Source organism: Oncorhynchus gorbuscha, linkage group LG09 (genome assembly GCF_021184085.1).
Source record: "Oncorhynchus gorbuscha isolate QuinsamMale2020 ecotype Even-year linkage group LG09, OgorEven_v1.0, whole genome shotgun sequence".
Lineage (NCBI taxonomy): Eukaryota > Metazoa > Chordata > Actinopteri > Salmoniformes > Salmonidae > Oncorhynchus > Oncorhynchus gorbuscha.
Window position 1 is genome coordinate 90522563 of NC_060181.1, and position 23998 is coordinate 90546560.

The 23998-nt window shown below is 43.7% G+C and overlaps 1 pseudogene; it reads left to right on the plus strand.

Moving 5' to 3' along the window:
• LOC124044471 overlaps nt 1-23998 on the plus strand; it is a 70701-nt pseudogene that overhangs the window by 22550 nt on the left and 24153 nt on the right.

Below are 23998 nucleotides of genomic sequence, written 5' to 3' on the forward strand. Positions count from 1 at the left end.
GTTGATGCTATCTACCCTGTTGTCCCTGTGTTGATGCTGTCCACCCTGTTGTCCCTGTGTTGATGCTGTCCACCCTGTTGTACCTGTGTTGATGCCGTCCACCCTGTTGTCCCTGTGTTGATGCTGTCCACCCTGTTGTCCCTGTTGTCCCTGTGTTGATGCCATCCACCATGTTGTCCCTGTGTTGATGCTGTCCACCCTGTTGTCCCTGTGTTGATGCTGTCCACCCTGTTGTCCCTGTATTGATGCTGTCCACCCTGTTGTCCCTGTGTTGATACCATCCACCCTGTTGTCCCTGTTGTCCCTGTTGTCCCTGTGTTGATGCTGTCCACCCTGTTCTCCCTGTTGTCCCTGTGTTGATGCTGTCCACCCTGTTGTCCCTTTGTTGATGCTGTCCACCCTGTTGTCCCTGTGTTGATGCCATTCACCCTGTTGTCCCTGTGTTGATGCTGTCCATCCTGTTGTCCCTGTGTTGATGCTGTCCACCCTGTTGTCCCTGTGTTGATGCTGTCCACCCTGTTGTCCCTGTGTTGATGCTTTCCACCCTGTTGTCCCTGTGCTGATGCCATCCACCCTGTTGTCCCTGTGTTGATGATGTCCACCCTGTTGTCCCTGTGTTGATGATGTCCACCCTGTTGTCCCTGTGTTGATGCTGTCCACCCTGTTGTCCCTGTGTTGATGATGTCCACCCTGTTGTCCCTGTGTTGATGCTGTCCACCCTGTTGTCCCTGTGTTGATGCCGTCCACCCTGTTGTCCCTGTGTTGATGCCATCCACCCTATTGATGTGTGGGATTTGTTGTCCCTCCAGAGAGCAGCCTTCCAGGGCTTATCTCAAGAGGCCTTATCTGCCTGCATTCAGTCCCTGCTCAAAGCCTCTGATGTCATCCTCAAGAACAAGATTGCTGCAGATTTATTTCAGGCACAAGGACAATGCGATGCACGTAATGCATCACGTTATACATCCAGTGGCCAGTTTATCAGATACACCAAAATGGTTCTCTCCTACAAACACAGTGAGTCACGTGGCCATGGCTTGCTGTGTAAAGCAGGCAGACGGGCATTCAGTTACTACTGTTCCATTTGAATGTTTGAATGGGCCAAACGAGTGCCCTAAGCGACTTCGAGCGAGGTATGATCGTCAGTGCCAGTTCCAGTTTCTCAGAAATGTCCTCCTGGGGTTTACAGAGAACAGTGCAACAAACAAAAAACACGCGGTCAGTGGCAGTCCTGTGGTCAAAAACTGCTCGTTGATGAGAGAGATCGAAGGAGAATGGCAAGAATCGTGCAAGCTAACAGACGGGCAGACAAACAGACAATTAACAGAGCAGTACAACAGTGCAGAACGACATCTCAGCTAAAAACAAGAAGCGGCTCCATTGGACACATGACCACGAATATTGGATGATTGGGAAGTGGAAAAGCATTGCCTGGTCCGTTGAATACCGGTTCCTGTTTCGTCATGTTGATGGCAGAGTCAGGATTTGGTGTGAGCAGTACGAGTCCATGGCCCCCATCCTGCCTGGTGTCAATGGTACAGGCTGATGGCAGAGTCAGGATTTGGTGTGAGCAGTACGAGTCCATGGCCCCATCCTGCCTGGTGTCAACGGTACAGGCTGGTGGCAGAGTCAGGATTTGGTGTGAGCAGTACGAGTCCATGGCCCCATCCTGCCTGGTGTCAACGGTACAGGCTGGTGGCGGTTGTGTGATGGTGTGGGGAGTGTTTTCCTGGCACATGTTAGGTCCCTTGATGCCAATTGAGTAATGTTCCCACACCCCCAAAGAATTAAGACTGTTCTGGAGGCAAAGGGCGGTCTGACCCGGTAATAGATAGTTATACCTAATAAACTGGCCTCGGGGGTGTACATTTCTGACTGTAAAGGGTGTCCTTCCAAAACCTCTTCACCTTTTTCCTTCTTAAATGGATCAATACTGGTTTTCTTTTGGGGGGGGGGGAGGTTAACATTTGAAATATTCTGTTAAAGTTACTGGTATGGTTTAATCTATCAAATCAAATTGTATTTGTCACATACACATGGTTAGCAGATGTTAATGCGAGTGTAGCGAAATGCTTGTGCTTCTAGTTCCGACAATGCACTTATAACCAACGAGTAATCTAGCTAACAATTCCAAAACTACTACCTCATCTTGTTCGGACACAAGTAGACGGTCAGCTGTTTCTGATCAAACACCTGTTTATCATGAGGGAACATTCCACACAGACTTTGCCATCTCTCTGGACCTGAAGAGAACCAGAGGTGAGATGGTGAGGAGGGGCAGAAGAGGTTCCTTTAAAACATGTCATCACATTAGCATAATCAGTGACTGTTGTGTCCAAATGCACATGGCTATTATTATAACATTATAACTTGAGTTACTGTATAGCCTTATCTAGCCGCCGGTAGAATTGCTCCTGTTCTGGTACTTCCAAGGGCGGATTTAATTTGTAACACTAGAGAGCACTCTAATCCTTCTGCAGCAAGATCCATCTTTTATTTTCCTGTTTCAAATCAGATGCTGCCTTCAAAAGGATGAGCCCCAGATCTGTACCTAGTTTCTTCAGACTCTACAGCCCCAATGCCATCTGTACCTAGTTTCTTCAGACTCTACAGCCCCAATGCCATCTGTACCTAGTTTCTTCAGACTCTACAGCCCCAATGCCATCTGTACCTAGTTTCTTCAGACTCTACAGCCCCAATGCCATCTGTACCTAGTTTCTTCAGACTCTACAGCCCCAATGCCATCTGTACCTAGTTTCTTCAGACTCTACAGCCCCAATGCCATCTGTACCTAGTTTCTTCAGACTCTACAGCCCCAATGCCATCTGTACCTAGTTTCTTCAGACTCTACAGCCCCAATGCCATCATAGAATGTCTCTTAGAGGTAAAGTTCTTTAGATTTAGTTTAAATACATCCTACACATATAGGACCAGGAGTTTCTATGTCAGAAAACCTCATATATGTCATTTGGGAGGTCCCTCATCTACAATACCAGTTACTAGTAACTAACCACTCTCTGGACCTAATCTACAATACCAGTTACTAGTAACTAACCACTCTCTGGACCTAATCTACAATACTATATACTAGTAACTAACCACTCTCTGGACCTAATCTACAATACCAGTTACTAGTAACTAACCACTCTCTGGACCTAATCTACAATACCAGTTACTAGTAACTAACCACTCTCTGGACCTAATCTACAATACTATATACTAGTAACTAACCACTCTCTGGACCTAATCTACAATACCAGTTACTAGTAACTAACCACTCTCTGGACCTAATCTACAATACCAGTTACTAGTAACTAACCACTTTCTGGACCTAATCTACAATACTATATACTAGTAACTAACCACTTTCTGGACCTAATCTACAATACTGTGTACTAGTAACTAACTAACCTCTCTCTGGACCTAATCTACAGTGCTATGTACGAGTAACTAACTAACCTCTCTCTGGACCTAATCTACAGTACTATGTACTAGTAACTAAATAACCTCTCTCTGGACCTAATCTACAGTGCTAGTAACTAACTAACCTCTCTCTGGACCTAATCTACAGTCTATGTACTAGTAACTAACTAACTAACCTCTCTCTGGACCTAATCTACAGTACTATGTACTAGTAACTAACTAACCTCTCTCTAGACCTCATCTACAGTAGTAGTAACTAACTATCCTCTCTCTGGACCTAATCTATAGTACTATGTACTAGAAACTAACCTCTCTCTGGACCTCCTCTACAGTACTATGTACTAGTAACTAACCTCTCTCTGGACCTCATCTACAGTACTATGTACTAGTAACTAACCTCTCTCTGGACCTCCTCTACAGTACTATGTACTAGTAACTAACTATCCTCTCTCTGGACCTAATCTATAGTACTATGTACTAGTAACTAACCTCTCTCTGGACCTCCTCTACAGTACTATGTACTAGTAACTAACCTCTCTCTGGACCTCCTCTACAGTACTATGTACTAGTAACTAACCTCTCTCTGGACCTCCTCTACAGTACTAGTAACTAACTAACCTCTCTCTGGACCTCATCTATATTACTATATTACTATGTACTATGTACAGAGATAGGTTAGTTAGTTATTAAACTAACTAACCTATCTATGTTGGACCTCATCTGCAATACCAGTTACTAGTAACTAACTAACTTTTAATAATATAATACATAAATAAAAATCTATTTGGTCTCAAATTAATAATGAAACATGTTCAATTTGGTTTAAGTAATGCAAAAACACAGTGTTGGAGAAGAAAGTAAAAGTGCAATATGTGCCATGTAAGAAAGCTAACGTTTAAGTTCCTTGTTCAGAACATAAGAACATATGAAAGCTAATGGTTCCCTTTAACATGAGTCTTCTATATTCCCAGTTGTAGTTATTATAGGAATTATTATTATTATTATTACTATAGGAAGTTCTTATAGGCACTATAGTATTGCCAGCTTAATCTCGGGAGTTGATAGGCTTGATGTCATAAACAGCGCTGTGCTTCAAGCATTGCGAAGAGCTGCTGGGAACTATCGTTTCGAAAACAAAACGTTTAGTGAAATACGGAACCGTTCCGTATTTTATCGAGCAGGTGGCATCCATAAGTCTAAATATTGCTGTTACATTGCACAACCTTCAATGTTATGTCATAATTATGTAAAATTCTGGCAAATTAATTACGGTCTTTGTTAGGAAGAAATGGTCTTTACATAGTTTTAAACAAGCCAGGTGGTCCAAACTGCTGCATATACCCTGACTCTGTTTGCACAGAACGCAAAAGAAGTGACACAATTTCCCTAGTTAATATTGCTTACGGGCTAAATATGCAGGTTTAAAAAATATACTTGTGTATTGATTTTAAGAAAGGCATCGATGTTTATGGTTCGGTACATTGGTGCAACGACAGTGTTTTTTTTTTGAGAATACGCTTGTTAAATCATCACCCATTTGGCGAAGTAGGCTGTGATTCGATGATAAAATGAAAGGCACCACGTTGATTATTTGCAACGCAGGACAAGCTAGTTAAACTAGTAATATCATCAACCATGTGTAGTTTGATTGTTTTTTTATAAGATAAGTTGCTGGTTAAGTTTAATGCTTGCTAGCAACTTATCTTGGCTCCTTGCTGCACTCGCGTAACAGGTGGTCAGCCTGCCACGCAGTCTCCTCGTGGAGTGCAATGGAGCGCCATAATCGGCGGCCAAAAGTGCTGATTACCGATTGTTATGAAAACTTGAAATCGGCCCCAATTAATTGGCCAATGCCCTGTACTAGTACCGAAACTCTGTCTCTCTGTCTCTGTTGGACCTTAGGGATCACCTGAGATAAAAGAACACTACATTGACTGGGAGAAGGACGTAGACCCCCACCAAGGTAACGTGTAAGTCAGACCGAGGAGAGGACAGGCAGACGTAGCCTGGGGCTCTGACTGCACAACATGATGCTTCCACCCCCGTGCTTCACGGTTGGGATGGTGTTCTTCGGCCTGCCAAGCATCCCCCCTTTTCCTCCAAACATAACGATGGTCATTATGGCCAAACAGTTCTATTTTTGTTTCATCAGACCAGAGGACATTTCTCCAAAAAGTACAATCTTTGTCCCCATGTGCAGTTGCAAACCGTAGTCTGGCTTTTTTATGGCGGTTTTAGAGCAGTGCCTTCTTCCTTGCTGAGCGGCCTTTATGTCGATATAGGACTCGTTTTACTGTGGATGTAGATACTTTTGTACCTGTGTCCTCCAGCATCTTCACAACGTCCTTTGCTGTTGTTCTTGGATTGATTTGCACTTTTCACACCAAAGTACGTTAATCTCTAGGAGACAGAACCCGTCTCCTTCCTGAGCGGTATGAAGGCTGCGTGGTCACATGGTGTTTAAATAGCCTCCCTCCGTGTCAGTGATTGGGGACACTGCCCTGTGTAGGGTGCGGTCTTTCGGATGGGACGTTAAACAGGTGTCCTGACTCTCTGAGGTCATTAAAGATCCCATGACACTTATCGTAAGAGTAGGGGTGTTAACCCCGGTGTCCTGGCTAAATTCCCAATCTGGCCCTCAAACCATCACGGTCACCTAATAATCCACAGTTTACAATTGGCTCATTCATCCCCCTCCTCTCCCCTGTAACTATTCCCCAGGTTGTTGCTTTAAATGAGAAAGTGTTCTCAGTCAACTTAAAAATAAAAACATTTGTAAAAATACTTGCGTACTAGTGTTTGTACAGATGAACGTGGTACCTTCGGGCGTTGAACCAGACTTGTGGAGGTCTACAAAAAAAAATTCTGCGGTCTTGGCTGATTTCTTTTGATGTTCCCATGATGTCAAGCAAAGAACACTGAGTTTGAAGGTAGGCCTTGAAATACATCCACAGGTACACCTCCAATTGACTCAAATTATGTAAATTAGCCTATCAGAAGCTTCTAAAGCCATGACATCATTTTCTGAAATGTTCCAAGCTGTTTAAAGGCACAGTCAACTTAGTGTATGTAAACTTCTGACCCACTGGAATTGTGATACAGTGAAATAATTGTTACAGACAACTGGACTCTACAAGGTGTTGAAAGTGTTCCACAGGGATGCTGGCCGATATTCCCATAGTTGTGTCAAGTTGGCTGGATGTCCTTTAGGTGGTGGACCATTCTTGATACACACAGGAAACTGTTAAGCTTGAAACCCAGCAGTGCTGTAGTTTTCTACATAAACTGGTGCCCCTGGCACCTACTACAGAACCATACCCCGTTCAAAGGCACTTCAATATTTTGTCTTGCCCATTCACCCTCTGAATGGCACACATATACAATACATGTCTCAATTGTCTCACGGCTTATAAATCCATCTTTAACACGTCTCCTCCCCTTCATCTACACTGATGTGAAGTGGATTTAAAAAGTGACATTAATACGGGATCATAGCTTTCACCTGGATTCACCTGGTCAGTCTATGTCATGGAAAGAGCAGTTGCGCTCCCGAGTGGCGCTGCGGTCTAAGGCAGTGCAGTTCAGTGCAAGAGGCGTCTCCCTGGTTGGAATCCAGGCTGTATCACATCCGGCCGTGATTGGGAGTCCCATAGGGTGGCGCACAATTGGCCCAGCGTCGTCCAGGTGTGGCTGGAGTAGGCCGTCATTGTACAAAAATGATTTGTTGTTGACTGACCTGCCTAGTTAAATGAAGGTTACATTTTTGTACCCTCAGTGTATATCGATGCCGTCCCCATCTCTGATTCTCTGCTGGGCACGAAATATCAAGTGCACCTTTGGCTATTTAGTGTGGTCTCAATCAAATGATTTATAGGCTATAGGCTACGAAGCGCGTGATTGGAGAAGCACAGAGCAAAGTTATATTTCTAAGATGGATGGTGTAAATAAAACTAGGCTGCATTACACACTGCAATGGATATTTCCAACCCTGAGCGTTGGCCTGCTCTGCTCTTGCCGATCAAAAACGTTGTGTGCTGCCTAACCAATGGCTGTGCTGTGTAGGGCTACTGTATGTTGGCAGTTCAGGAGTCAAAGAAAAAATGCATTAGGTCTATTCCCCCAAATGATGTGTCTTCTACGCAGATTAGCGTATAGCCTATGTTCTGTTCAGTTTGAGAAGGAGGGGCGCAAAGATGAGAAGGAGGACAGGAGGTCAACTTTGATAGCTTGCTATGATTTGATTTTAATACAAACGATATGTTTCTTTCCCATGATCTATTTATCAGAGTTATTGACCTCACAATAAGCCTAGTGATTTACTTGAAGCAGCAGCCGGGGCACAACCAATCAGAAATGGACAGTACATGGTGCTGAAAGTAGGCAAATTCCAGAAGACATTAATTTGAACCGTCTTCATTTTAATTAGACTTTACTAACACCAAAATGGGCTTTGTGTTGGAGCCAATTTCTGTTTGACTGATGAAATTAGGCTATAGACTGCTATATCCATAGATTTGTCAGTCAATTCCTCCTCCCACCAAGCCTACTTTAAATAGACTCCCTCCGTGTCAGTGAAGGGCTGTTATGTTAAAACCAAGACTCGAATTGAGAGAGGCCTTAGTCCTTCATAATATTAAAAAAAAAGTTTTTTAAATGCAGGTCTACCCTTTTGTTAGCAAGATTTTGAAGAAAATAAAACCGATTTTAATGATATCAAGTAATTTATAACAGCGCTTTGATCGGTGATGCATTATGCTACAAACCAGCTACAGTGGGGCAAAAAAGTATTTAGTCAGCCACCAATTGTGCAAGTTCTCCCACTTAAAAAGATGAGAGAGGCCTGTAATTTTCATCATAGGTACCCTTCAACTATGACAGACAAAATGAGAAAAAAAAATCCAGAAAATCACATTGTAAGATTTTTAATGAATTTATTTGCTAATTATGGTGAAAAATAAGTATTTACAGGCCTCTCTCATCTTTTTAAGTGGGAGAACTTGCACAATTCGTGGCTGACTAAATATGTTTTTGCCCCACTGTATATCCACTGTGATTTGTTATTTCACCCTGTTGGTCATCTATGAATGTTTGAACATCTTGAAGAACAATCTGGCCTTAATGGCCGTGTACTCTTATAATCTCCCACCCGGCACAGCCAGAAGAGGACTGGTCACCCCTCAGAGCCTGGTTCCTCTCTAGGTTTCTTTCTAGGTTCCAGCCTTTCTAGGGAGTTTTTCCTAGCCACCGTGCTTCTACACCTGCATTGCTTGCTGTTTGGGGTTTTAGGCTGGGTTTCTGTACAGCACTTTGAGATATCAGCTGATGTAAGAAGGGCTTTATAAATACATTTGATTTGTTAGCTTACGGATCCAATTATATAAAGTGATCTATAATAGCGTTTTTGGTCTGTGATGCTTTATGCTAGAAACAAGCTGTAAAATACCTGGGAAAGACGTGACTGGTGCATTATGGGAACATCATTGTTTTAGTTTCTTTGACATTAAGAGGCTGAGCTACAATCTTCTATAGCCAAGGTAGACCAAAAAATGTATTTTGCGTGGAAATCTAATTCTGTTACTGTAAATTTGTTAAGCTATTCACTTTCTGTACAATAGAAGATGTTTAAACCCAGACAGCTTTGACCTTCTCTCGTTGGGTTAAGCCACGGACCAAGAGTAGCCAGCAGTTAAAGATTACATTTGCCTGTGTCAGTAGGCCTTCTGTGTCTGTGGTGGACAGGTAGACCTAACTTTTGAAAGTACCATGCTCCGATTCCTAATTATTCAATTATTTGCAAACAAGATGCACTGATTTGGCATTGAAGAAATAGGATAAGATGAACATGTCAATTCTTAGCCTGTCAGATGAACATAGGCCTATCTCTCTGTCCATTCTTAGCCTGTCAGATGAACATAGGCCTATCTCTCTGTCCATTCTTAGCCTGTCAGATGAACATAGGCCTATCTCTCTGTCCATTCTTAGCCTGTCAGATGAACATAGGCCTATCTCTCTGTCCATTCTTAGCCTGTCAGATGAACATAGGCCTATCTCTCTGTCCATTCTTAGCCTGTCAGATGAACATAGGCCTATCGCTCTGTCCATTCTTAGCCTGTCAGATGAACATAGGCCTATCGCTCTGTCCATTCTTAGCCTGTCAGATGAACATAGGCCTATCTCTCTGTCCATTCTTACCCTGTCAGATGAACATAGGCCTATCTCTCTGTCCATTCTTAGCCTGTCAGATGAACATAGGCCTATCTCTCTGTCCATTCTTAGCCTGTCAGATGAACATAGGCCTATCGCTCTGTCCATTCTTAGCCTGTCAGATGAACATAGGCCTATCTCTCTGTCCATTCTTAGCCTGTCAGATGAACATAGGCCTATCTCTCTGTCCATTCTTAGCCTGTCAGATGAACATAGGCCTATCTCTCTGTCCATTCTTAGCCTGTCAGATGAACATAGGCCTATCGCTCTGTCCATTCTTAGCCTGTCAGATGAACATAGGCCTATCGCTCTGTCCATTCTTAGCCTGTCAGATGAGCACATAGGCCTATCTCTCTGTCCATTCTTAGCCTGTCAGATGAGCACATAGGCCTATCTCTCTGTCCATTCTTAGCCTGTCAGATGAACATAGGCCTATCTCTCTGTCCATTCTTAGCCTGTCAGATGAACATAGGCCTATCTCTCTGTCCATTCTTAGCCTGTCAGATGAGCACATAGGCCTATCTCTCTGTCCATTCTTAGCCTGGAATTTGTGTGGTATTATTAAAAAAGATTCTACTAATGTGTAAAATTACGAAGAATTGCATGACATTTTTATAAAAGGCCTTTATTTTTTTTCAGACCTGCAAACATGATGATAGATTCATGCTATGCTTTTACTATAAAGGAGATCTTTCCACCCCTACTCCTGTCCAGGGTGGTCTATGAACCCACAACCTTCTGTTCCGCAGCCCTGTGCTCTATAAATATTCCTGTGTTGCCATATAATGCTGACAGGATGAAGTTTCTAAAACTGGATATCTCAGGCTCTGTTCTGTCCTGGAAGTGAGGGTAAACTGTATATCTCAGACTCTGTTCTGTCCAGGAAGTGAGGGTAAACTGTATATCTCAGGCTCTGTTCTGTCCAGGAAGTGAGGGTAAACTGTATATCTCAGACTCTGTTCTGTCCAGGAAGTGAGGGTAAACTGTATATATCAGGCTCTGTTCTGTCCAGGAAGTGAGGGTAAACTGTATATCTCAGGCTATGTTCTGTCCAGGAAGTGAGGGTAAACTGTATATCTCAGACTCTGTTCTGTCCAGGAAGTGAGGGTAAACTTTATATCTCAGACTCTGTTCTGTCCAGGAAGTGAGGGTAAACTGTATATCTCAGACTCTGTTCTGTCCAGGAAGTGAGGGTAAACTGTATATCTCAGGCTCTGTTCTGTCCAGGAAGTGAGGGTAAACTGTATATCTCAGACTCTGTTCTGTCCAGGAAGTGAGGGTAAACTGTATATCTCAGGCTCTGTTCTGTCCAGGAAGTGAGGGTAAACTGTATATCTCAGCCTCTGTTCTGTCCAGGAAGTGAGGGTAAACTGTATATCTCAGGCTCTGTTCTGTCCAGGAAGTGAGGGTAAACTTTATATCTCAGACTCTGTTCTGTCCAGGAAGTGAGGGTAAACTGTATATCTCAGACTCTGTTCTGTCCAGGAAGTGAGGGTAAACTGTATATCTCAGGCTCTGTTCTGTCCAGGAAGTGAGGGTAAACTGTATATCTCAGCCTCTGTTCTGTCCAGGAAGTGAGGGTAAACTGTATATCTCAGGCTCTGTTCTGTCCAGGAAGTGAGGGTAAACTGTATATCTCAGCCTCTGTTCTGTCCAGGAAGTGAGGGTAAACTGTATATCTCAGGCTCTGTTCTGTCCAGGAAGTGAGGGTAAACTGTATATCTCAGGCTCTGTTCTGTCCAGGAAGTGAGGGTGAACGGTAGACATGTTCTCTGCCATCCACTTCTGTTTTAATTATTATTTTGGGTGTAGGGGAAAGGTCACTGGTTAGCTAGTTTGGAGGAAGTATTTAGTGTTGTGTGCATTGCGTTTGCGCACTTAGCTAGCTGCCAATGCATATGAAGTGTGACTGGCTCATCTGCGGATGTATGGAGAAAATACCCTCATTTATTAAATGTCTTTGCCTCTCACACGGGAGGGTTCGTACTCTCTGATTGGCTCAAAGTCAAGCTGTTGGCCAATGATGAGCATTGCGATCGTCGCTACCGGGTTGGTACGCAGCAGGTACCACATTTTGTTCTTGCAAGAGAAGGAAGGGCCTCACTCTGTGATGAGTACCAGTCTATCAGCAGTGAGATTCTCTGTGTGTTTCATTCTTTAGACTGTTACAACAGTAGGATTACATGCTTTAGACTGTTACAACAGTAGGATTATGTTCATTAATCACTTCTTGATCTGTCCTCTTGAAAGAAAGTGCCTTCATAAAGTATTCACACAGCTTGAATTTAAAATGGATTAGATTTAGATTTTGTGTCACTTGCCTACACACAATATCCCATAATGTCAAAGTGGAATTATGTTTCTAGAAGTTAATAAAAAATCTAAAACTGAAATGTCTTGAGTCAAGTATTCAATCCCTATGTTATTGCAAGCCTAAATAACTTCAGCAGTAAGAATGTGCTTAACAAGTCAGATAATCTGCATGGACTAACTCTGTTTGAAATAATAGGTTTGAACATGATTGTTGAATGACTACCCCACGCGTAGAATTGTCTGTTAGGTCCCTCATTCAAGCAGTGAATTTCAAGCACATATTCAATGACAAAGACCAGGGATGTTTTTCAATGCCTCACAAAGAAAGGCAACTATTGGTAGATTAAAATAATATATATATATATATATATCCCTTTGAGCATGGTGAAATTATTATTTACAGTGCATTCGGAAAGTATTCAGACCCCTTGACTTTTTCCACATTTTGTTACGTTACAGCCTTATTCTAAAATAGATTAAATTGTTATTTTCCCTCATCAATCTTCACACAATACCCCATAATGACAAAGCAAAAACAGGTTTTAAGAATTTATAAAAATATATCACATTTACTTAAGTATTCAGACCCTTTACTCAGTACTTTGTTGAAGCTTTACAGCCTCGAGTCTTTATGGGTATGACACTACAAGCTTGGCACTTGTATTTGGGGAGTTTCTCCTATTCTTCTCCGCAGATTCTCTCAAGCTCTGTCAGGTATGTTTTTCAGGTCTCTCCAGAGATGTTCGATTGGGTTCAAGTCCGGACTCTGGCTGTGCCACTCAAGGACATTCAAGGACAAGCCACTCCTGCGTTGTCTTGGATGTGTACTTAGGGTCGTTGTCCTGTTGGAAGGAGAACCTTTGCCCCAGTTTTTTAAATGTAGAAATTTGCTAAAATTTCTAAACCTGTTCTCGCTTTGTCATTATGGGGTATTGTGTGTAGATTGAGGATTGTTTTAATGTAATCAATTTTAGAATAAGGCTGTAATGTAATAAAATGTGGTAATAGTCAAGGGGTCTGAATACTTTCCGACTGCACTGTACACTTTGGATGGTGTATCAATACAACCAGTCACTACAAAGATACAGGCATCCTCCTAACTCAGTTGCCGGAGAGGAAGGAAACTACTTGGGGATTTCAGCATGAGGCCAGTGGTGACTTTAAAACACTTAGAGTTAAAGCAGCAATGTGTCACATTTTGGGGCAACCCGACCAAATCCACATAGGACTGTAGATTGTCATTCCCATTGAAAGCAAGTCTAAGAAGCAGTAGATATGTTCTATGTGCGCAATTTCTATGCTTCCCGGCCTTAAGTTTAGTTTTTGCGTCTTTTACGTTCGGTTTTGTACACCAGCTGAAAATAAAATATTTTGGGTTATGGATTTCTGCACAGTGCATCTTTTTAAATGGCTGTGAATAGAGAAACATGAGGTTAGATCAACTACATTGTAAACTCTGCAAAAAAAGAAACGTCCTCTCACGTGTAAATATTTGTATGAACATAAGATTCAACAACTGAGACAAACTGAACAAGTTCCACAGACATGTGACTAACAGAAATTGAATAATGTGTGTCCCTGAACAAAGGGGATTCAAGAGTAACAGTCAGTATCTGGTGTGGACAACAGCTGCATTAAGTACTGCAGTGCATCTCCTCCTCATGGACTGCACCAGATTTGCCAGTTCTTGCCGTGAGATGTTACCCCACTCTTCCACCAAGGCATCTGCAAGTTCCCAGACATTCCTGGGGGGAATGGCCCTACCCATCACCCTCCGATCCAACAGGTCCCAGATGTGCTCAATGGGATTGAGATCCGGGCTCTTCGTTGGCCACGACAGAACACTGACATTCCTGTCTTGCAGGAAATCACGCACAGAACAAGCAGTATGGCTGGTGGCATTGTCATGCTGGAGGGTCATGTCAGGATGAGCCTGCAGAAAGGGTACCACATGAGGGAGGAGGATATCTTCCCTGTAACGCACAGCTTTGAGATTGCCTGCAATGACTACAAGGTCAGTCCGATGATGCTGTGACACACCACCCCAGACTGACCCTCCACCTCCAAATCGATCCCACTCCAGAGTACAGGCCTCGGTGTAACGCTCATTCCTTAGAAGAGAAACGTGAATCCGACTCACCGCTAGTGAGACAAAACCGCGACTCGTCAGTGAAGAGCACTTTTTGCCAGTCCCGTCTGGTCCAGCGACGGTGGGTTTGTGCCCATAGATGGCGTTGTTGCCGGTGATGTCTGGTGAGGACCTGCCTTACAAACAGGCCTGCCTTACAACAGGCCTACAAGCCCTCAGTCCAGCCTCTCTCAGCCTATTGCGGACAGTCTGAGCACTGATGGAGGGATTGTGCGTTCCTGGTGTAACTCAGGCAGTTGTTGTTGTTACCATCCTGTACCTGTCCCGCAGGTGTGATGTTCGGATGTACCGATCCTGTGCAGGTGTTGTTACACGTGGTCTGCCACTGCGAGGACGATCAGCTGTCCGTCCTGTCTCCCTGTAGCACTGTGTTAGGCGTCTCACAGTACAGACAGTGCAATGTATTGCCCTGGCCACATTTGCAGTCCTCATGCCTCCTTGCAGCATGCATAAGGCACGTTCACACAGATGAGCAGGGACCCTGGGCATCTTTCTTTTGGTGTTTTTCCGAGTCAGCGGAAAGGCCTCTTTAGTGTCCTAAGTTTTCGTAACTGGGACCTTCAATTGCCTACCTCTGTAAGCTGTTTGTGTCTTAACAACCGACCGTTCCACAGGTGCATGTTCATTAATTGTTTATGGTTCACTGAACAAGCATGGGAAACAGTGTTTAAAGTCTTTACAACGAAGATCTGTGAAGTTATTTGGATTTTTACGAATTATCTTTGAAAGAGAGTCTTGTAAAAGGGACTTTTATTTTTTGCTGAGTTTTTTTAAAGCAATGGTGAAGTAAGCCATTTCATAGTCTATTGATTGATACATGCATTTCCCCCTTGTGGAAATAGAGTTCTGGCACAAGTTGGTAGCCAGATACAAGGCATGACTTTATTTTGTTCAATGTGTATCTAATGTCATGACATATAGGCTATTTGCAGTAAGATATTCATGAGTTTAGTTACTCCACAATAATAACCTAAATGACTGAGTCAAAAATAATGAAGCCTTTACATAATAAAAATATTCCAAAACATGCATCCTATTTGCTATTAGGCACTAAAGTAAAACGGCAAAAAATGTGGCTAAGAAATTAACTTTTTGTCCTGATTACGAAGCATTATTGTTTTAGGCAAATCCAACACAGCTCATCACTGAGTACCACTCCTCATGTTTTCAGGCATGGTGGTGGCTGCATCATGTTATGGGTATGCCTTTCATCGTCAAGGCCTAGGGAGTTTTTTTTAAATTAAAATAAATTGAATAGAGCCAAGCAAAGGCAAAATTATAGAGGAAAACCTGGTTCAGTCTGCTTTCCACCAGACACTGGGAGACAAATCCACCTTTCAGCAGGACAATAACCTAAAACGCAATAACCTAAATCGTCTTGTAACTCTATAGCAAGACTTGAAAATGGCTGTCTAGCAATGATCAACTTGACAGAGCTTTGAGAATTTGTAAAAGAAAAATGGGCTAATATTGTACAATCCAGGTTTGCGTGACTCATAGAGACATACCCAGAAAGACTCACTGTCACGCCTTGGTCATTGTATCTTGTGTTTTTGTTATATGTTTGGGTAGGCCAGGGTGTGACATGGGTTTATATGTTGTATTTCGTATTGGGGTTTGTATTAATTAGGAGTGTGTATTATTAGGGGTGTGTCTAGTTAGGCTTGGCTGCCTGAGGCGATTCCTAATTGGAGTCAGCTGATTCTAGTTGTCTCGGATTGGGAACCGTATTTAGGTAGCCTGAGTGCGCGTTGTATTTCGTGGGTGATTGTACCTGTCTTTGTGTTAGTCACCAGATAGGCTGTATTAGTTTCACTCGTTTGTTGTTTTCGTATTTCTCTGTCATTTCATGTACAGCATTTTTCTTCATTAAAAGTCATGAGTAACCTACACGCTGCATTTCGGTCTGCCTCTCTTCTAACAGCAGACGAATATCATTACACTCACATCTGTAATTCTAACATGTATTAACTCAGGGGGTTGAATACTTATTTAATCAAAAGATATGTTTTATTTTCCATTAATAAAAAAACATTTTTTAAATTTTTCTTTCACTTTGACATTCCAGTATTTTGTGTAGCTTGTTGACAAACATGACAATTAAATACAATTTTAATTCCACATTGTGAAGCAATACAATGTGGAAAAAGTAAAGTCAAGGGATGTACAGTGCCTTGCGAAAGTATTCGGCCCCCTTGAACTTTGCGACCTTTTGCCACATTCAAACATAAAGATATAAAACTGTATTTTTTTGTGAAGAATCAACAACAAGTGGGACACAATCGTGAAGTGGAACGACATTTATTGGATATGTCAAACTTTTTTAACAAATCAAAAACTGAAAAATTGGGCGTGCAAAATTATTCAGCCCCCTTAAGTTAATACTTTGTAGCACCACCTTTTGCTGCGATTACAGCTGTAAGTCGCTTGGGGTATGTCTCTATCAGTTTTGCACATCGAGAGACTGAAATTGTTTCCCATTCCTCCTTGCAAAACAGCTCGAGCTCATTGAGGTTGGATGGAGAGCATTTGTGAACAGCAGTTTTCAGTTCTTTCCACAGATTCTCGATTCAGGTCTGGACTTTGACTTGGCCATTCTAACACCTGGATATGTTTATTTTTGAACCATTCCATTGTAGATTTTGCTTTATGTTTTGGATCATTGTCTTGTTGGAAGACAAATCTCCGTCCCAGTCTCAGGTCTTTTGCAGACTCCATCAGGTTTTCTTCCAGAATGGTCCTGTATTTGGCTCTATCCATCTTCCCATCAATTTTAACCATCTTCCCTGTCCCTGCTGAAGAAAAGCAGGCCCAAACCATGATGCTGCCACCACCATTACGGACATATTCAATCAATCCCTATACCAGTCTGCTGTTCCCACATGCTTCAAGAGGGCCACCATTGTTCCTGTTCCCAAGAAAGCTAAGGTAACTGAGCTAAACGACTACCGCCCCGTAGCACTCACTTCCGTCATCATGAAGTGCTTTGAGAGACTAGTCAAGGACCATATCACCTCCACCCTACCTGACACCCTAGACCCACTCCAAATTGCTTACCGCCCAAATAGGTCCACAGACGATGCAATCTCAACCACACTGCACACTGCCCTAACCCACCTGGACAAGAGGAATACCTATGTGAGAATGCTGTTCATCGACTACAGCTCGGCATTCAACACCATAGTACCCTCCAAGCTCGTCATCAAGCTCGAGACCCTGGGTCTCGACCCCGCCCTGTGCAACTGGGTACTGGACTTCCTGACGGGCCGCCCCCAGGTGGTGAGGGTAGGCAACAACATCTCCTCCCCGCTGATCCTCCTGCGGACGACACAACAGTGGTAGGCTTGATTACCAACAACGACGAGACGGCCTACAGGGAGGAGGTGAGGGCCCTCGGAGTGTGGTGTCAGGAAAATAACCTCACACTCAACGTCAACAAAACTAAGGAGATGATTGTGGACTTCAGGAAAGGGAACAGAGGGAACACCCCCCTATCCACATCGATGGAACAGTAGTGGAGAGGGTAGCTAGTTTTAAGTTCCTCGGCATACACATCACAGACAAACTGAATTGGTCCACTCACACTGACAGCGTCGTGAAGAAGGAGCAGCAGCGCCTATTCAACCTCAGGAGGCTGAAGAAATTCGGCTTGTCACCAAAAGCACTCACAAACTTCTACAGATGCACAATCGAGAGCATCCTGGCGGGCTGTATCACCGCCTGGTACAGCAACTGCTCCGCCCTCAACCGTAAGGCTCTCCAGAGGGTAGTGAGGACTGCACAACGCATCACCGGGGGCAAACTACCTGCCCTCCAGGACACCTACACCACCCGTTGTTACAGGAAGGCCATAAAGATCATCAAGGACATCAACCACCCGAACCACTGCCTGTTCACCCCGCTATCATCCAGAAGGCGAGGTCAGTACAGGTGCATCAAAGCTGGGACCGAGAGACTGAAAAACAGCTTCTATCTCAAGGCCATCAGACTGTTAAACAGCCACCACTAACACTGAGTGGCTGCTGCCAACACACTGTCATTGACACTGACCCAACTCCAGCCATTTTAATAATGGGAATTGATGGGAAATGATGTAAATATATCACTAGCCACTTTAAACAATGCTACCTTATATAATGTTACTTACCCTACATTATTCATCTCATATGCATATGTATATACTGTACTCTACATCATCGACTGCATCCTTATGTACCACATGTATCACTAGCCACTTTAACTATGCCACTTTGTTTACTTTGTCTACACACTCATCTCATATGTATATACTGTACTCGATACCATCTACTGTATGCTGCTCTGTACCATCACTCATTCATATATCCTTATGTACATGTTCCTTATCCCCTTACACTGTGTATAAGACAGTAGTTTTGGAATTGTTAGTTAGATTACTTGTTGGTTATCACTGCATTGTCGGAACTAGAAGCACAAGCATTTCGCTACACTCGCATTAACATCTGCTAACCATGTGTATGTGACAAATAAAATTTGATTTGATTTGATTTGATTTGACCATGTTTGACAGTGGGGATGGTATGTTCAGGGTGATGAGCTGTGTTGCTTTTACGCCAAACATAACGTTTTGCATTGTTGCCAAAAAGTTCAATTTTGGTTTCATCTGACCAGAGCACCTTCTTGCACATGTTTGGTGTGTCTCCCAGGTGGCTTGTGGCAAACTTTAAACAATACTTTTTATGGATATCTTTAAGAAATGGCTTTCTTCTTGCCACTCTTCCATAAAGGCCAGATTTGTGCAATATACGACTGATTGTTGTCCTATGGACAGAGTCTCCCACCTCAGCTGTAGATCTCTGCAGTTCATCCAGAGTGATCATGGGCCTCTTGGCTGCATCTCTGATCAGTCTTCTCCTTGTATGAGCTGAAAGTTTAGAGGGACGGCCAGGTCTTGATAGATTTGCAGTAGTCTGATACTCCTTCCATTTCAATATTATTGCTTGCACAGTGCTCCTTGGGATGTTTAAAGCTTGGGAAATCTTTTTGTATCCAAATCTGGCTTTAAACTTCTTCACAACAGTATCTCGGACCTGCCTGGTGTGTTCCTTGTTCTTCATGATGCTCTCTGCGCTTTTAACGGACCTCTGAGACTATCACAGTGCAGGTGCATTTATACGGAGACTTGATTACACACAGGTGGATTGTATTTTTCATCATTAGTCATTTAGGTCAACATTGGATCATTCAGAGATCCTCACTGAACTTCTGGAGAGAGTTTGCTGCACTGAAAGTAAAGGGGCTGAATAATTTTGCACGCCCAATTTTTCCGTTTTTGATTTGTTACATTTTTTTGAAATATCCAATAAATGTTGTTCCACTTCATGATTGTGTCCCACTTGTTGTTGATTCTTCACAAAAAAATACAGTTTTATATCTTTATGTTTGAAGCCTGAAATGTGGCAAAAGGTTGCAAAGTTCAAGGGGGCCGAATACTTTCGCAAGGCACTGTATGTACTTTCTGAAGGCACTGTAAGCTGTACTGTATGTTAATTAACAGTAGGTTGCTCATGCTGTCATAAGGCAGTTCACCAATGAAAACAAGGCATGTTGAATGATTGGTAGCCTAGTAGTCAGACCTAACTTGATGGATGAGGTGAAGGATGGAGATCTGATACAAACTCATATAGGCCTAGTTCACTTGTTTCATATTCCAAACAGTTCACAGTATGCTAGACTACTATACAATTAAAACAGTTTACATTGTCACTAGACTATCCACATAAAGACACCTATTAATTACAATGATCATTACCCCTCCCTCCCCAAATTTCACCTAGAAAATGTAAAAGTGTCATTAAAAGTGTCAACCTCAATTTTATTAACGATCAAACACCTGACTTCTGTGTTGGCTACTTTGTTTGATATAATTTAAGACTCTGCAATAGGTTTCAGGAAACAGCAGTTATAGGTTTTTAAAAACAAATAGTTACATTCTGAGGGGGAAGTTGGCTGACACCCCTCCAGACATCCCCCCTACCCAGCCTTAGGCATACATCAGCATTACCTTGTTAGAAACTCCTACGGACAGCCCTGATTGTACATTTCTAGTTAGCTAATGAAGAGCAGCCAATTACCAAGTACTCCTAACAGTCTATAGCTTACTATTCCTACCCTGGCAGGCAACAAATGTGCATTTCCCTATGATTTGAACAATGTGGGGGGGGGGGGCCTGGGGTTCCACCGCCGCACTGAAGTGGTACTCATCAAAATTCTTCAAGGTTGGCAGGTGTGAGATTACCTCATGTTGTCCTTGTGTGAGGGTGATGGGCATTGTGTTGTTTAAGGTGTCCACTCTGAAGACCATGGTGATCCAAGGAGGTCCCACCCACAACCTCTCTCAACAACCTTGGATAACAGCCAGGGAAGAAACAGTAGTATCATATTTCAGTGGAACCTCTAAATCATGTGATGCATGGAACTGAGAAATGACTTTCTGTGCCTCCCCTTTTAGCCAAGATCAACGACATAGTGATGCCTACCTTCCGGGTGATGAAGAGCAAGCTGCCAAGCACGTTACAAAGCATGTCCTTGTACCGGGCCAACGGAGACACAGAGTTTATCCTCTTCAAGCCTGTTCGGGTGGGCGTCTGTTACACGCTGGAGGAATTGAAACTCATATTCTCCTTTTAACAACCCTGTACTAGCCTGGTCCCAAATCAGTTTGCGCTTTCCTGACAAAAAAATGACAATACAGCACAAACAGATTTGGAGCCAGGCTAACCCTGTTTGGGATCTCATGGTGGTTTTGGTACGCTCCTACAAAACAAATAGATGTTTTCAGCAGGTCGCTGAGGCTGAGCAATGCTCAGTTACCATTTTCAGCCTCGGTCTTGCTTGTTAAAGAGAAATCATTGTTCAGTAATTATTGTGGCTCTTTGTGTGCGGCTAAGTGCTAATCTAAGTGAATCTAAGTGCACAACAATGGCGTTGACATGGCAACTAGGATACAAAGGGGACCGGTGGGGGTGTAATTTCTCTCCAGCAGCTCTCTGGCTAGCGTGCTGTTTTCTCCAACAGAACAACATCCAGCAGGGGTTTCAGAGACTGCACACCGTGATTCAGGAGGGATACAGTGGAGAGGACCTTCAGATCATCGCTTGCTCTTCCATGGAACAGACAAGTCTTGTACTGGCTACACTACAAAATCAGAACCAAGGGCATGGTATTACAAGGTTCATCACTCTCGCACTGGGGATGGCTGTTGGATCTCAAGGTCTTTTTACAAGTGTATTTAATCAACTTTCTTTTATTCAGGTTATCCAATTGGGATCACAATGTATTTTATACTGTGTGTAGTGGCGTCTGGAGTGACATTGAGTCATGCTGGATGTTGTTAGCTCTGTGTGTCTGTTCTCGTTCTCTCCAGATTAACCTGCTGTCGTCTGTGAATAAGTAGCCTGAAGGGCAGGTCCATAGACGATGACAAGCTCTGACCTGAACTGGCCTGACAGCAGTGTTACTTTAGACCTGACCTGACCTGGCCTGACCAGACAGCAGTGTTACTCTAGCCTTGACCTGACCTGGCCAGACAGCAGTGTTACTCTAGCCTTGACCTGACCTGGCCAGACAGCAGTGTTACTCCAGCCCTGACTTGGACAGACAGCAGTGTTACTCCAGCCCTGACCTGGCCAGACAGCAATGTTACTCCAGCCCTGACCTGGCCAGACAGCAGTGTTACTCCAGCCCTGACCTGGCCAGACAGCAGTGTTACTCCAGCCCTGACATGACCTGGCCTGGCCAGACAGCAGTGTTACTCTAGCCTTGACCTGGCCTGGCCAGACAGCAGTGTTACTCTAGCCTTGACCTGACCTGGCCAGACAGCAGTGTTATTCCAGCCCTGACCTGACCTGGCCAGACAGCAGTGTTACTCCAGCCCTGACCTGGCCAGACAGCAGTGTTACTCCAGCCCTGACCTGGACCAGGAGGCCTCGGTAGAGTGAGAGTCTAGAAAAAGTACCACTGGACAAGTCTTGGGCCCTCAGGGACCAGCCTACGAAGACGGGAGGTGCACAAAAATCCTACAAAGATACCCTGACACAACTGTCACTCGGTAGGTAGGTAGGATCGTCAGTCACTCAGTTGGTAGGTAGGTAGGTAGGTAGGTAGGTAGGTAGGTAGGTAGGTAGGTAGGTAGGTAGGTAGGATCGTCACTCTGTAGGTAGAATCGTCAGTCACTTGGTAGGTAGGTAGGACCGTCAGTCACTCAGTAGGTACATAGGTAGGATCATCAGTCACTCAGTTTGTACAGTGGTTCTTCCTTTAAAAGTTCAGAGTTTATGGTGCGACCGTTAGTGGTAGATGGTGATGTCAATGCACCACACTATCACAAGGGGTTATTCAAAATATAGTTTTTTTTTTTTAAACAAAGCAATTTAAATCAAATCAAAATCAAATCAAATTTTATTTGTCACATACACATGGTTAGCAGATGTTAATGCGAGTGTAGCGAAATGCTTGTGCTTCTAGTTCCGACAATGCAGTGATAACCAACAAGTAATCTAACTAACAATTCCAAAACTACAGTCTTATACACAGTGTAAGGGGATAAGGAACATGTACATAAGGATATATGAATGAGTGATGGTACAGAGCAGCATACAGTAGATGGTATCGAGTACAGTATATACATATGAGATGAGTGTGTAGACAAAGTAAACAAAGTGGCATAGTTAAAGTGGCTAGTGATACATGTGTTACATAAGGATGCAGTCGATGTTGTAGAGTACAGTATATACATATGTATATGAGATGAATAATGTAGGGTAAGTAACATTATATAAGGTAGCATTGTTTAAAGTGGCTAGTGATATATTTACATCATTTCCCATCAATTCCCATTATTAAAATGGCTGGAGTGGGTCAGTGTCAATGACAGTGTGTTGGCAGCAGCCACTCAATGTTAGTGGTGGCTATTTAACAGTCTGATGGCCTTGAGATAGAAGCTGTTTTTCAGTCTCTCGGTCCCAGCTTTGATGCACCTGTACTGACCTCGCCTTCTGGATGATAGCGGGGTGAACAGGCAGTGGTTCGGGTGGTTGATGTCCTTGATGATCTTTATGGCCTTCCTGTAACAACGGGTGGTGTAGGTGTCCTGGAGGGCAGGTAGTTTGCCCCCGGTGATGCCCCTCACTACCCTCTGGTGATGCGTTGATGCAGTCCTCACTACCCTCTGCCTCCTGAGGTTGAATAGCCTTGCGCTTTCTTCACGGCTGTGAGGGCGGATGTGTATGCCGAGGAACTTGCTACCCTCTCCACTACTGTTCCATCGATGTGGATAGGGGGTGTTCGGTGAAGTCCACAATCATCTCCTTAGTTTTGTTGACCCTGACACCAGGATGCTCTCGACCACTGTGTGCATCTGTAGAAGTTTGTGAGGGCTGAACTTTTGGGGCCCCCGTGTGAGGATCAGCGGGGAAGAGATGTTGTTGCGGGGGCGGCCTTCAGCCTCCTGAGGGGTCTGAATGACGAGCTTGGAGGGTACTATGGTGTTGAATGCCGAGCTGCGATGAACAGCATTCTCACATAGGTATTCTTCCAGGTGGGTTAGGGCAGTGTGCAGTGTGGTTGAGATTGCATCGTCTGTGGACCTATTTGGGCGGTAAGCAAATTGGAGTGGGTCTAGGGTGTCAGGTAGGGTGGAGGTGATATGGTCCTTGACTAGTCTCTCAAAGCACTTCATGATGACGGAAGTGAGTGCTACGGGGCGGTAGTCGTTTAGCTCAGTTACCTTAGCTTTCTTGGGAACAGGAACAATGGTGGCCCTCTTGAAGCATGTGGGAACAGCAGACTGGTATAGGGATTGATTGAATATGTCCGTAAACACACCGGCCAGCTGGTCTGCGCATGCTCGGAGGGCGCGGCTGGGGATGCCGT